The 14,508-nt window shown below is 54.6% G+C and overlaps 4 non-coding genes across 4 annotated transcripts; all 4 read right to left on the bottom strand.

The window, feature by feature from the left end:
• Positions 1 to 9,991: 9,991 nt before the first annotated feature.
• Positions 9,992 to 10,063, bottom strand: TRNAD-GUC (transfer RNA aspartic acid (anticodon GUC)). The gene has a single exon. It is a non-coding gene; the product is annotated as a tRNA-Asp (tRNA).
• Positions 10,064 to 11,252: 1,189 nt separating this feature from the next.
• On the bottom strand, positions 11,253 to 11,324 carry TRNAD-GUC (transfer RNA aspartic acid (anticodon GUC)). The gene has a single exon. It is a non-coding gene; the product is annotated as a tRNA-Asp (tRNA).
• A 1,184-nt stretch (positions 11,325 to 12,508) lies between these two features.
• On the bottom strand, positions 12,509 to 12,580 carry TRNAD-GUC (transfer RNA aspartic acid (anticodon GUC)). The gene has a single exon. It is a non-coding gene; the product is annotated as a tRNA-Asp (tRNA).
• Positions 12,581 to 13,772: 1,192 nt separating this feature from the next.
• TRNAD-GUC (transfer RNA aspartic acid (anticodon GUC)) lies at positions 13,773 to 13,844 on the bottom strand. Its single transcript has one exon. It is a non-coding gene; the product is annotated as a tRNA-Asp (tRNA).
• Positions 13,845 to 14,508: the final 664 nt, after the last annotated feature.

The following is a 14,508-nucleotide window of genomic DNA, read 5'->3' as shown; positions in this document are numbered from 1 at the left end:
AGAGGAAGGAGCATCTTCGCGGGCAGGCTTGCGAACCTAGTGAGGAGGGCTTTAAACTAGGTTCGTCGGGGGACGGTGACCAAAACCCTGAGGGGAGTGGGAAAGTCAGATACCGGGAAGAAATGCATAGAGCAAGGAGCGAGAAAGGAGGACCCCAGTTTCGAATGGAGAAGATAGTGCAATCAGCTGGTTACCTGAAGTGTTTGTACACTAATGCGAGAAGCCTGGGCAACAAGCAGGAAGAACTGGAGGCCCTGGCCCAGACCAAGAAATATGATTTAATTGGGATAACAGAGACTTGGTGGGATGACTCGCATGACTGGAGCGCTGTCATGGAAGGGTATAGATTGTTCAGGAAGAATAGGCAGGGGAGAAAAGGAGGAGTTGCACTATATGTAAGAGAGCACTATGATTGCTCTGAACTCCAGTATAAAGAGGGAGAAAAACTGGTTGAAAGTCTATGGGTCAGGTTTAAAGGAGCAAACAGCAGTGATGTTGTGGTTGGTGTCTGCTACAGGCCACCGAACCAGGTGGATGAGGTAGATGAGGCTTTCTTCGGACAACTGAGCGAAGTTTCCAGATCACAGGCCCTGGTTCTCATGGGGGACTTTAATCACCCTGACATCTGTTGGGAAACCAATACGGCAGTACACAGGCAATCCTGGAAGTTTTTGGAGAATGTTGGGGATAACTTCTTGGTACAAGTGCTGAAGGATCCGACCAGGGGCCGTGCACAGCTTGACCTTCTCCTCACAAACAGGGAGGAACTAATAGGGGACGTAGAGGTGGGTGACAACCTGGGAAGCAGTGATCATGAGATGGTAGACTTCAGGATCCTGACCAAAGGAAGGAAAGAGTAGTAAAATACACACCTTGGACTTCAAAAAAGCAGATTTTGACTCCCTCAGATCTGATGGAAAGAATCCCCTGGGATGTTAACATGAAGGGGAAAGGAGTCCAGGACAGCTGGCAGTATTTTAAAGAAGCCTTATTGAAGGCACAGAAAGAAACCATCCCGACGCGTAGCAAGAGAGGCAAACCTGGTAGGAGACCGGATTGGCTTACAGGGGAAATCCTTGGTGTACTTAAGCACAAAAAGGAAGCTTACAGAAAGTGGAAACTTGGACAAATGACTAGGGAGGAGTTTAAATGTATAGTTCGAGAATGCCGGGGGGTTATCAGGAAGGCGAAAGCGCAAATGGAGTTGCGACTAGCTAAGGATGTAAAGGATAACGAGAGGTTTCTACAGGCATGTCAACAAGAAGAAGGTGATCAGAGAGGGTGTGCAGTCCCTAATGGATGAAGGAGGTAACCTAGTGACAGAGGATGTGGGGAAAGCTGAAGTACTCAATGCTTTCTTTGCCTCTGTATTCACGGACAAGGTCGGCTCCTGGACTTCTGTGCTAAGCGACGCAAGATGGGAAGAAGATGGACAGCCCTTGGTGGGTAAAGAACAGGTTAGGAAATATTTAGAAAAACTAAATGTACACAAATCCATGGGTCCAGACTTAATGCACCCAAGGGTACTGAAGGAGTTGGCAAATGTCATTGAGGAGCCTTTGGCCATTATCTTTGAAAAGTCGTGGAGATCGGGCGAAATCCCGGATGATTGGAAAAAGGCAAATGTAGTGCCCATCTTCAAAAAAGGGAAGAAGGACGATCCAGGGAACTATAGGCCGGTCAGTCTTACCTCGGTTCCTGGAAAAATCATGGAAGGGATCCTAAAGGAATCCATTTTGAGACACTTGAATGAGAGGAAAGTGATCAGGAATAGTCAGCATGGATTCACAAAGGGCAAGTCATGCTTGACCAATCTGATTAGCTTCTATGATGAGGTAACTGGCTCAGTGGACATGGGAAAGTCAGTGGATGTTATATACCTTGACTTTAGCAAGGCTTTTGATACGGTCTCCCACAATATTCTTGCCAGCAAGTTAAGGGAATGCGGATTGGATAAATGGACGGTAAGATGGATAGAAAGATGGCTAGAAGGCCGGGCCCAGCGGGTAGTGATCAATGGCTCGATGTCAGGATGGCGGTTGGTTTCTAGTGGAGTACCCCAAGGTTCAGTTCTAGGACCGGTTTTGTTCAATATCTTTATTAATGACCTGGATGAGGGGATAGATTGCACCCTCAGCAAGTTTGCAGATGACACTAAGCTAGGGGGAGAGGTAGATACGCTTAAGGGCAGAGATAGGGTCCAGAGTGACTTAGACAAATTGGAGGATTGGGCCACTAGAAATCTCATGAGATTCAACAAAGACAAGTGTAGAGTCCTGCACTTGGGATGGAAGAATCCCAAGCATAGTTACAGGCTGGGGACCAACCAGTTAAGTAGTAGTTCTGCAGAAAAGGACCTGGGGGTTACAGTGGATGAGAAGCTAGATATGAGTCAACAGTGTGCCCTTGTAGCCAAGAAGGCTAATGGCATATTAGGATGCATTAAGAGGATCATTGCCAGCAGATCCAGAGATGTCATTATTCCCCTTTATTCGGCTTTGGTGAGGCCACATCTGGAGTACTGTGTCCCGTTCTGGGCCCCCCACTACAAAAAGGATGTGGACGCATTGGAGAGGGTCCAGCGGAGGGCAACCAAAATGATTAGGGGTCTGGAGCATATGACCTACGAGGAGAGGCTGAGGGACTTGGGTCTGTTTAGTCTGAAGAAGCGAAGAGTAAGGGGGGACTTGATAGCAGCCTTCAACTTCCTGAAGGGAGGTTCCAAAGAGGATGGAGAGAGGCTGTTCTCAGTAGTGACAGATGGCAGAACAAGGAGCAATGGTCTCAAGTTGTGGTGGGAGAGGTCCAGATTGGATATGAGGAAAAACTATTTTACTAGGAGGGTAGTGAAGCATTGGAATGGGTTACCTAGGGAAGTAGTGGAGTCTCCATCCCTAGAGGTGTTTAAGTCTCGGCTTGACAAAACCCTGGCCGGGTTGATTTAGATGGGATTGGTCCTGCCTAGAGCGGAGGGCTGGACTTGACGACCTTCTGAGGTCTCTTCCAGTTCTATGATTCTATGATAAGGGGATGGTTGGATGAAATAACATGATCTTGGTAACTAATTGACCATTCATTATAGGGAACTTTCTGGGTGTCTGGCTGGTGAGTCTTACCCACATGCTCAGGGTTTAGCTGATCGCCATATTTGGGGTCAGGAAGGAATTTTCCTCCAGGGTAGATTGGCAGAGGCCCTGGAGGTTTTTCGCCTTCCTCTGTAGCATTGGGCACAGATCACAGCTGAAGGACTCTCTGCATGTTGGGGCCTTCAAAGTATTTGAAGGCTTCAATATCTGAGACATAGGTGAGGATTATTCTAAGAGGGGAGGACGAGATTCTGTGGCCTGCGCTGTGCAGGGGGTCAGACTAGATGATCATAATGGTCCCTTCTGACCTTAAAGTCTATGAGTCTATGAGTATGAGACAATGTAAATAATCACTTCTTTCTCCCCCAGGAAAGCATTTTGATTATTTATTTCCGCACTTCCCCACCCCCTGTAAAAGTTCATTCATCTTACAATATAACCACACTAAAATAAACTCAGGAAAGCATTAACATCTGTTTTGGTGACAGTGCAGTACCATTTTGGCAGACACGCTGACTGAAATGCAACACCCTTCATGAAGTTAAATCATAAGAAAACATTAGACAATAAAGAATAGATTAAATTTTGAAAGGGAGAATTGGTAAGATGTCCATACAGATTGAACTTCTCTAGTCCTGTACGGGGAGATTTCAGCAAATCCAGTCATGTGCCTGAACCACTCTTGCTTACTGCTTAAATTTTAGAAACAAAGGTAACAGGCTCAAAATAGGCCTAGACAGCATGAACTAGTCAGGGAGGGGGAAGAAGGGAGAGTTTGGGTGCCACAGAGAGGGCAGCTTGACCTTGTGTCCTTCCTGAGGCCCAAATCTCTAGTGAAATCGCTGAGCTATCCATTAAGAAAAACAAGAAGTTTGTCTACATGCCTTAAGAGCGTGGTCACCAACAGGTCGATTGCGATAGACTGGTGGATCGCGAGGCCTCCTGTCTGCCCCACCCCCATTTCCCTCCCACCCCCGAGAAGCCCCCCTACCTATCTAAAGTGAAAATGGAGGTAGTGTCAGCTTCCTGGGAATGGACAGAAGTCCCGCAGCTTAGCCCCACTTCCAGCGATTCCGGAAGTGCGCTAGCTGCTCTGCCAGGTGTACTGCAGGAGGGAGCATTGGCTCCCTGCACCACACAGGAGGGGTGAGTCAGCCCCAGGGGAGGCGCACACGGGGTTTCCTGGTGCACGCGGGGGGGGTCGGCCCCAGAGCAGGTGCGCATGGGACTTCCCTGCGCTGGGGGTTGGTGCTGGAGCAAGCATGCAAGGGGCTTACCTGCGCCAGCGGGGGAGGTCGGCCCCCTGGGCAGGTGCGCGTGTGTGGGGCTTCCCTGTGTGGGGTCGGCCCCGAGGTAGGCGCGCGTGTGGGGCTTCCCTGCGGGGGGGGGGGGGGGTTTGCTCCGGGGCAGGTGTGCACGGAGCTTCCCTGCACTGCGGTGGGGTTGGCCCTGGGGCAGGCATGCACTGGTTTCCCTCGGGGGGGGGGGGGAATCCTGGTAGGAGGCAGATGCAGGGGACTCTTTGCCTCCACTGTCACCCCGCTCCCCTGCCCCCACTGCCCTGCCCCAGCTACAGAACGCTGTCCCCACTCCTGTCCCCACTCTCCGAACTCTATCCCCACTCTCTTGGCCCCAGCCACAGAATTCGGTCCCCACTCCCCTGTTCCCAGCTACAGAACTCTGTCCCTATGCCCGTCCCCACTCCTCAAACTCAGTCCCCCGTGGCAATCTGTCCCCTGCTGCAGAACCCTGTCCTCTGCCCTCTTGGCACCCTTTTCCCTCTTCCCTGCCCCCAGCCGCAAAACTCTGTCCCCACAAAACGTATAATTCTAAATGCTTCATTTTAGATTTAAATAGCATGAATAAAAAACAGACCATTTATTTCATAACTATAAACATGTGATTTTAATTATATATATCGCATAATTTAAAAATAAACTGTTTATCAGTGTGTGTAAGTAAGGGCTGGGGATAGCAAGTGATGGACAGGAGTAGAATAGAGAGGGCAGGGCTTCAAGGAAGGGAAGGGGTGGGGCGGTAGATCTTCACCTCTTCTGAGATTAAAAAGTGATCTTGGGTGTAAAAAGGTTGGAGACCACTGCCTTAAGACATATATCTATCAGGGCCCCCAAGCATGAAGTCTCTGAGGAAAAAAAAAACGCATCTGGCAAAAGTGATCAGAAGAAAACCTCTTGCCTAACCTTTCAAAAGTGCTTGCCTAACAAGTTTTTGAGTGACATGTTGTTGTAATATTAATGGATAAACAGGGAAGGAAAGTTTCAATTGAGGGGACAATTTTGGGAACACTTGCAGGGATGCCTCGAGGACTCCATGAAGACTCTTCACTTCTGGATGCATCTTTGTCTCCATCGGCAGCTGGAAGACTGGTCATCGGTAGCCTGCTCGGTGTCACTTGAGAGCCACTCTCAACTTCAGTAATTAGTGAGGATGGGGGTGTTTTACTAACCTGTTGCGGGCATGTGTAAGTGCTTGAGACGAAGTAAAGTTTAGCTTTAAGTGAAAGCACTGTTGTGTTGTCCTGTTTGTACCTTCCATCCATCAGTTGGACGACCGTGTTTCCCCTGAATTATTTCCTGACACCACCTCGCAGAGAGTAAAAGTTACCGGGAGGTGTCAAAGTCAGACAGGACTCACAGATTTGTCAGACCGCTCTGTTTATTAGCAAAGCCGCTCTGCCAAGTGCACCCAGAAAATGTGAGTGCCACCCAAGGTTCAAACTCCTTGATTTATACAGTCAAAAGAAAGCCAAGTTAACAGGATTAAGAGAGAGGCAAAACTTCACATGATTAGTGAGAGGCTAGTCAGTAACTTCATTTCCACATCAAGCACAAAGCACTCTCCTGTCCATATCTCCCTGGTTATCTCAATTGTTTTCTGCCTAACACCTAATGTTTCCTTTTCCTGTTATCCCAGGTATACCTGGCTAGCACTGTTATCTGCATACCTACAAACAACATTAACATAATTTCCTCTTTCCTGTTCAGAGACAAACTGTGTTCCTTCAACTTATTCAATTATTACAGTATAATTTATCTTTCTCTTACAATGTAATTGTTTTTACTTTCATAGAGGTTTGGGTTGAAAGAACCCCAGGTAACAGTCCAGCATGCTCTAGCCTAGCAACATCCATGATTCGGTATGATTTTTGTTAGCTGGCTGTCCACTTGTCATGGGTGTGATCAAGTTTTCTGCTGTCCCATAAAGTTTGTTTACAGCTACCAGTCCTGGCTCTCAGTATTCTATGCTGCTATTTAGCTCTAATTTACCCCTAATGTTTCCTAAGAGTTGACTAGATTAACCAATAAGCCTAGGGTTAGGGTTATAGGCTTATCTAATCAACTACTCGTATTTTCCCCCCTTGCTGCCTCTGCTCCCATCTCTCCACCCCCACCCCCACCCCCACCCCGACTTTCCAATATGGGAAAAGCAAGAACCAATGCTGGGGTGGAGCCATCTTAAAAGCTGGTTCCCCACAGCACCAGCTCTGCAATGCTGTTTATACCCCCCTGCACTGCTGCCTGTATCAGATAAAGACGTAGCACATGGGGTGCAGAGGGCTCCCTGGGAGTGGGGCCAGATTGCACTAGCTGCCACTTTAGAATGGTCGACACTAACCCCTAAGAAATTCAAGTGCTTACTTAACTATTACCCACTAATACCCCTAATCAGAAGATCTTATTAATAACAATGGAGTTGTAAATAGTATTTTACACAGTATTAGAGAAACTTACTCTGGTTAAATCTTGTTAGGTTCTCTTTAGGCTCGGTTTTAGAGATTTAGAGTTTAGGGGAAGATTTGACAGATTTCGCAGTCTTTGAGACAAAATACAGGACCATGTAGCACTTTAAAGACTAACAAGATGGTTTATTAGATGATGAACCGAAATAGTCACAACCCTATATGCCAAAGGATACAATTAAAAAAAAGAACACATATGAAAAGGACCTTTGGCATATAGGGTTGTGACTATTTTCTTCCACTATTTGATCCGAGGAAGTGGGTCTGGCCCACGAAAGCTCATCATCTAATTAACCATCTTGTTAGTCTTTAAAGTGCTACATGGTCCTGTAGCTACATTTCTATCACAGTCTTTGAGGTGAGGAAGAATAAATCAGATGGGGCAATGTGATAGGTCATCGATGATTCAACATGGAGACACACAGAGGATCAGTATTAAGCATCTTTCAAGCCATGTTGCTTTTGTAATTTGCTTTGGTCATTCCGTTTTTAGATACTACACTGATCACTGTCAAAGAATGTGATACTGAGCAGAATAGACCCTTGGTCTGATGCAGTATAGCCATAATGGCGTTCTTATGACCTATTAAAGTATATAATGCCACTAAAGCACACCGTTTTCTGCTCTTACATCTCACTACCCAATACCATTCAAGTAATATTTATTAATTTATTCTAAACTGTCTAAAATTAGATGCATAAGAATGTATTTATACACTTTAGAATAAATTGATAAATTCAAAATGTCCATATGCAACTAGTCACTAGATCAGGCTTGCACAGCATACAATCCGGGGGCTGCATGCGGCCCGCAACGACTTTCGGAAATATTTCCTCCCTCCTCTCTTTTGCTGTCCTCTCCTCCCCTTTTGAATGTGGCACTCTCTTGCACCTGCACCTCTCTCCCTGACATCAGGGGGAGACACGCGTTCTGGCCCCCGCTCCCGTCTCGGGACTCAGCCCCCCTCCATGCCGCTCGGCTGGCCAGCTGCTTGCGCGGCGCAGACCGCTGTCAGGATGCCACGTGCCACGAGCATCGGCACTGGTGGAAGTGTGGGGCGGCCCCACCCCATCCCAGCTCGCCAGCTGGTAAAATGTACACCCCGTCGATGATATACCTTGTATCAGAGGGGAACAGACATTGTGCCGTGAGAGAGTTCTTCTCTCTGTGTGTGACTGAGAGTCTTTTCCTTATGTGTGAATTTATTCAACAAAATCTGTGATTCCGTGCTGAAACCAGGCGGTGCGTGGTTTTTTTGTATGCCCAACACACGTGCTTTTTTTTTTTTTTTTCAATAAACATTTTTAGCCTGCGTGTTCAGTATTTTTTGGGAGAGCATCTGGCAACCCTGCTTGCAGCCCGCAGCTGTTTTATTTTGAGTAATATGGCCCCTGCTGCTTTCTGAATTGTGCAGGCCTACATTAGATTGTGGACATGTTAGGATAAGATCAGTGTTTTATATATTTACACAGGTTAACTCAACAGGGTCTTGATCCTAAATAGTGGTTTTAATGTTGCTTCAGAACAAATAAATTAGGACTACTCATGCAGGTTGGAGAGAGCCACATTTCCAACCTTCCCCTTCCACACACATCCACACATGTTCCTCTTTCCTTGCACAGATCCTGGCTTTGCGCAGGACACCAAGGAAGTATCAGGGGTAGCCGTGTTAGCCTGAATCTGCAAAAGCGGCGAGGAGTCCTGTTGCACCTTATAGACTAACTGAAGTGTTGGAGCATGCATCTGACAAAGTGGGTCTTTGCCCACGAAAGCTTATGCTCCAACACTTCAGTTAGTCTATAAGGTGCCACAGGACTCCTCGCCACCAAGGAAGTAGTAACTCTCTCCCGGCACGCTTTTTCATGGACAGAGGTTGATCTATGTAAAGGATACGTGTGATAGCAGGCTGAGCTTACTGGTGGTGTCAACACCTGGGTACAGTTCTGATTTTCTCAAGTAATGGTTTTCCTGACCCTGCCAGCTTGCCCCACATCTCCTGGTATGGCCTTGTATGTACATGAAAGACGCCATTTTCTTTCTGTATGTAAGTGCTGGCATGGCCATCCACCCATTCAGCCCCAGTGCATTGGGTGCATTTCTTCAGCAACTCTCTTCGGAATAGGACAGCCAGCCTTTTGCGAAATGGCAACTCAATCCATAAGACACGCCATGAGAATTTGGTTTACTTTCTCCCAGCATAACAAAAGTCCAAATTGGAGAATCTCACATCTTCACAACAGTGGCTTTGGACCACATCTAGATCCCAGGCTCCTCAAACTCACGCCGTCCCACACTCGGCCACGGGAGCCCTTGCCGTTCCAAGCCCTTCCTCGGGCGGGGCTGCAGCCCCTCAGGCCCGCACGGCCTTCCCTGCCGCGCCCGCTGGACGCCCAGTCCAAGCACAGCGCTTTCCGGGAGGGAAGGAGCTGCTCACGGACTCTGGCAACAGCCAGAAGGCCCCTGGCTCTCCTTCCCGAGGATCTACTCCACTCCCTGTCCCTTCCCACGCCCGAGACAGGGACAGCTGCTGGCTCGCCGTGCACACCGGGGCCAGCAGGCCGAGCCGGGGCCCGCCGCACTCAAGATCCCTCGCCAAAAAAGCCCCTGCCGTGACTCGCAGTCCAGCCGCGGCCACAGCGCAAAGTACTAACCGGCGTACCATCACGGCCCTCGCCTGCGCACCCCCCCGGCAGCTGAGCGAGAGAGCCTCAGCTCTGCGCTCACACAAAGGCCGCCTCCCTCACCCAGCCCGGGGGAAGAGTTCGCAGGCCTTCCCGTGACGCTCCCCCTCAACATCATTCTCAAAGGAAAAAAGAGCGGAGGCCGGCCTGCTGCCGCTCCGCGTTTCTCTCTCCCTCGCCACCCCCTTCGGCTGGGCCGTTGTCCTCATGCCCTGGGCCAGAGTCTTTCCCTCTGCGCTTCACCGCCAGGTCTCGCAGTGAGGCTTTCCCGAGGGCAAGCCGGAGCCGGTGCCTTTGCAGGGTGCTCGTCTCTCTGATGGTAGAAATCACCCGGCCGGGGCGGGAGTGCTGCTTGCCGTACTGGGAGGAGAAGGGCCCAGGCCAGAGTCTGCTTGCCAGGCCGGTTGCATTGCTGTCTCTCTCCCTGCAAAAGGCTGACGGCGGCACCACCACCAGCAGCGGCCTCCCCGTCGGGGAATTGAACCCCGGTCTCCCGCGTGACAGGCGGGGACACTCACCACTATACTAACGAGGAAAGGAACGGGGCCTCCTGCTCCGGCCTCTTCCCTCACACCAGATATCTACTCTCTACCCGCCACTCCGCCCCGCCCCGCCCCGCCCCGCCGCCCACAGCACCGGCCGCGCTGGGCAACACCAGCGCTTCTTCACTTTGACTTCCAAAACACCTTGGCTGCACGCACCAATAGCCCTCTCCGTCTTCTCGCACGCTCGCTCTGTGGGGAAGGCCATTCGAGGGGGACTCCGCTCCTCCCGCCAAGCCTCATCGGCACCTTCCTCCTCCTCGCCCAAGCCCTGCTTTCTGCCCTCCCCCTTCCTCACATCCCACGCTCCTCAAACTCACGCCGTCCCACACTCGGCCACGGGAGCCCTTGCCGTTCCAAGCCCTTCCTCGGGCGGGGCTGCAGCCCCTCAGGCCCGCACGGCCTTCCCTGCCGCGCCCGCTGGACGCCCAGTCCAAGCACAGCGCTTTCCGGGAGGGAAGGAGCTGCTCACGGACTCTGGCAACAGCCAGAAGGCCCCTGGCTCTCCTTCCCGAGGATCTACTCCACTCCCTGTCCCTTCCCACGCCCGAGACAGGGACAGCTGCTGGCTCGCCGTGCACACCGGGGCCAGCAGGCCGAGCCGGGGCCCGCCGCACTCAAGATCCCTCGCCAAAAAAGCCCCTGCCGTGACTCGCAGTCCAGCCGCGGCCACAGCGCAAAGTACTAACCGGCGTACCATCACGGCCCTCGCCTGCGCACCCCCCCGGCAGCTGAGCGAGAGAGCCTCAGCTCTGCGCTCACACAAAGGCCGCCTCCCTCACCCAGCCCGGGGGAAGAGTTCGCAGGCCTTCCCGTGACGCTCCCCCTCAACATCATTCTCAAAGGAAAAAAGAGCGGAGGCCGGCCTGCTGCCGCTCCGCGTTTCTCTCTCCCTCGCCACCCCCTTCGGCTGGGCCGTTGTCCTCATGCCCTGGGCCAGAGTCTTTCCCTCTGCGCTTCACCGCCAGGTCTCGCAGTGAGGCTTTCCCGAGGGCAAGCCGGAGCCGGTGCCTTTGCAGGGTGCTCGTCTCTCTGACGGTAGAAATCACCCGGCCGGGGCGGGAGTGCTGCTTGCCGTACTGGGAGGAGAAGGGCCCAGGCCAGAGTCTGCTTGCCAGGCCGGTTGCATTGCTGTCTCTCTCCCTGCAAAAGGCTGACGGCGGCACCACCACCAGCAGCGGCCTCCCCGTCGGGGAATTGAACCCCGGTCTCCCGCGTGACAGGCGGGGATACTCACCACTATACTAACGAGGAAAGGAACGGGGCCTCCTGCTCCGGCCTCTTCCCTCACACCAGATATCTACTCTCTACCCGCCACTCCGCCCCGCCCCGCCCCGCCGCCCACAGCACCGGCCGCGCTGGGCAACACCAGCGCTTCTTCACTTTGACTTCCAAAACACCTTGGCTGCACGCACCAATAGCCCTCTCCGTCTTCTCGCACGCTCGCTCTGTGGGGAAGGCCATTCGAGGGGGACTCCGCTCCTCCCGCCAAGCCTCATCGGCACCTTCCTCCTCCTCGCCCAAGCCCTGCTTTCTGCCCTCCCCCTTCCTCACATCCCACGCTCCTCAAACTCACGCCGTCCCACACTCGGCCACGGGAGCCCTTGCCGTTCCAAGCCCTTCCTCGGGCGGGGCTGCAGCCCCTCAGGCCCGCACGGCCTTCCCTGCCGCGCCCGCTGGACGCCCAGTCCAAGCACAGCGCTTTCCGGGAGGGAAGGAGCTGCTCACGGACTCTGGCAACAGCCAGAAGGCCCCTGGCTCTCCTTCCCGAGGATCTACTCCACTCCCTGTCCCTTCCCACGCCCGAGACAGGGACAGCTGCTGGCTCGCCGTGCACACCGGGGCCAGCAGGCCGAGCCGGGGCCCGCCGCACTCAAGATCCCTCGCCAAAAAAGCCCCTGCCGTGACTCGCAGTCCAGCCGCGGCCACAGCGCAAAGTACTAACCGGCGTACCATCACGGCCCTCGCCTGCGCACCCCCCCGGCAGCTGAGCGAGAGAGCCTCAGCTCTGCGCTCACACAAAGGCCGCCTCCCTCACCCAGCCCGGGGGAAGAGTTCGCAGGCCTTCCCGTGACGCTCCCCCTCAACATCATTCTCAAAGGAAAAAAGAGCGGAGGCCGGCCTGCTGCCGCTCCGCGTTTCTCTCTCCCTCGCCACCCCCTTCGGCTGGGCCGTTGTCCTCATGCCCTGGGCCAGAGTCTTTCCCTCTGCGCTTCACCGCCAGGTCTCGCAGTGAGGCTTTCCCGAGGGCAAGCCGGAGCCGGTGCCTTTGCAGGGTGCTCGTCTCTCTGAGGGTAGAAATCACCCGGCCGGGGCGGGAGTGCTGCTTGCCGTACTGGGAGGAGAAGGGCCCAGGCCAGAGTCTGCTTGCCAGGCCGGTTGCATTGCTGTCTCTCTCCCTGCAAAAGGCTGACGGCGGCACCACCACCAGCAGCGGCCTCCCCGTCGGGGAATTGAACCCCGGTCTCCCGCGTGACAGGCGGGGATACTCACCACTATACTAACGAGGAAAGGAACGGGGCCTCCTGCTCCGGCCTCTTCCCTCACACCAGATATCTACTCTCTACCCGCCTCTCCGCCCCGCCCCGCCCCGCCCCGCCGCCCACAGCACCGGCCGCGCTGGGCAACACCAGCGCTGCTTCACTTTGACTTCCAAAACACCTTGGCTGCACGCACCAATAGCCCTCTCCGTCTTCTCGCACGCTCGCTCTGTGGGGAAGGCCATTCGAGGGGGACTCCGCTCCTCCCGCCAAGCCTCATCGGCACCTTCCTCCTCCTCGCCCAAGCCCTGCTTTCTGCCCTCCCCCTTCCTCACATCCCACGCTCCTCAAACTCACGCCGTCCCACACTCGGCCACGGGAGCCCTTGCCGTTCCAAGCCCTTCCTCGGGCGGGGCTGCAGCCCCTCAGGCCCGCACGGCCTTCCCTGCCGCGCCCGCTGGACGCCCAGTCCAAGCACAGCGCTTTCCGGGAGGGAAGGAGCTGCTCACGGACTCTGGCAACAGCCAGAAGGCCCCTGGCTCTCCTTCCCGAGGATCTACTCCACTCCCTGTCCCTTCCCACGCCCGAGACAGGGACAGCTGCTGGCTCGCCGTGCACACCGGGGCCAGCAGGCCGAGCCGGGGCCCGCCGCACTCAAGATCCCTCGCCAAAAAAGCCCCTGCCGTGACTCGCAGTCCAGCCGCGGCCACAGCGCAAAGTACTAACCGGCGTACCATCACGGCCCTCGCCTGCGCACCCCCCCGGCAGCTGAGCGAGAGAGCCTCAGCTCTGCGCTCACACAAAGGCCGCCTCCCTCACCCAGCCCGGGGGAAGAGTTCGCAGGCCTTCCCGTGACGCTCCCCCTCAACATCATTCTCAAAGGAAAAAAGAGCGGAGGCCGGCCTGCTGCCGCTCCGCGTTTCTCTCTCCCTCGCCACCCCCTTCGGCTGGGCCGTTGTCCTCATGCCCTGGGCCAGAGTCTTTCCCTCTGCGCTTCACCGCCAGGTCTCGCAGTGAGGCTTTCCCGAGGGCGAGCCGGAGCCGGTGCCTTTGCAGGGTGCTCGTCTCTCTGACGGTAGAAATCACCCGGCCGGGGCGGGAGTGCTGCTTGCCGTACTGGGAGGAGAAGGGCCCAGGCCAGAGTCTGCTTGCCAGGCCGGTTGCATTGCTGTCTCTCTCCCTGCAAAAGGCTGACGGCAGCACCACCACCACCAGCAGCGGCCTCCCCGTCGGGGAATTGAACCCCGGTCTCCCGCGTGACAGGCGGGGATACTCACCACTATACTAACGAGGAAAGGAACGGGGCCTCCTGCTCCGGCCTCTTCCCTCACACCAGATATCTACTCTCTACCCGCCACTCCGCCCCGCCCCGCCCCGCCCCGCCCCGCCGCCCACAGCACCGGCCGCGCTGGGCAACACCAGCGCTTCTTCACTTTGACTTCCAAAACACCTTGGCTGCACGCACCAATAGCCCTCTCCGTCTTCTCGCACGCTCGCTCTGTGGGGAAGGCCATTCGAGGGGGACTCCGCTCCTCCCGCCAAGCCTCATCGGCACCTTCCTCCTCCTCGCCCAAGCCCTGCTTTCTGCCCTCCCCCTTCCTCACATCCCACGCTCCTCAAACTCACGCCGTCCCACACTCGGCCACGGGAGCCCTTGCCGTTCCAAGCCCTTCCTCGGGCGGGGCTGCAGCCCCTCAGGCCCGCACGGCCTTCCCTGCCGCGCCCGCTGGACGCCCAGTCCAAGCACAGCGCTTTCCGGGAGGGAAGGAGCTGCTCACGGACTCTGGCAACAGCCAGAAGGCCCCTGGCTCTCCTTCCCGAGGATCTACTCCACTCCCTGTCCCTTCCCACGCCCGAGACAGGGACAGCTGCTGGCTCGCCGTGCACACCGGGGCCAGCAGGCCGAGCCGGGGCCCGCCGCACTCAAGATCCCTCGCCAAAAAAGCCCCTGCCGTGAC

Source organism: Pelodiscus sinensis, chromosome 1, assembly GCF_049634645.1.
Source record: "Pelodiscus sinensis isolate JC-2024 chromosome 1, ASM4963464v1, whole genome shotgun sequence".
In the NCBI taxonomy this organism is placed as follows: domain Eukaryota; kingdom Metazoa; phylum Chordata; order Testudines; family Trionychidae; genus Pelodiscus; species Pelodiscus sinensis.
This window is presented reverse-complemented; position numbering and strand designations above follow the sequence as displayed.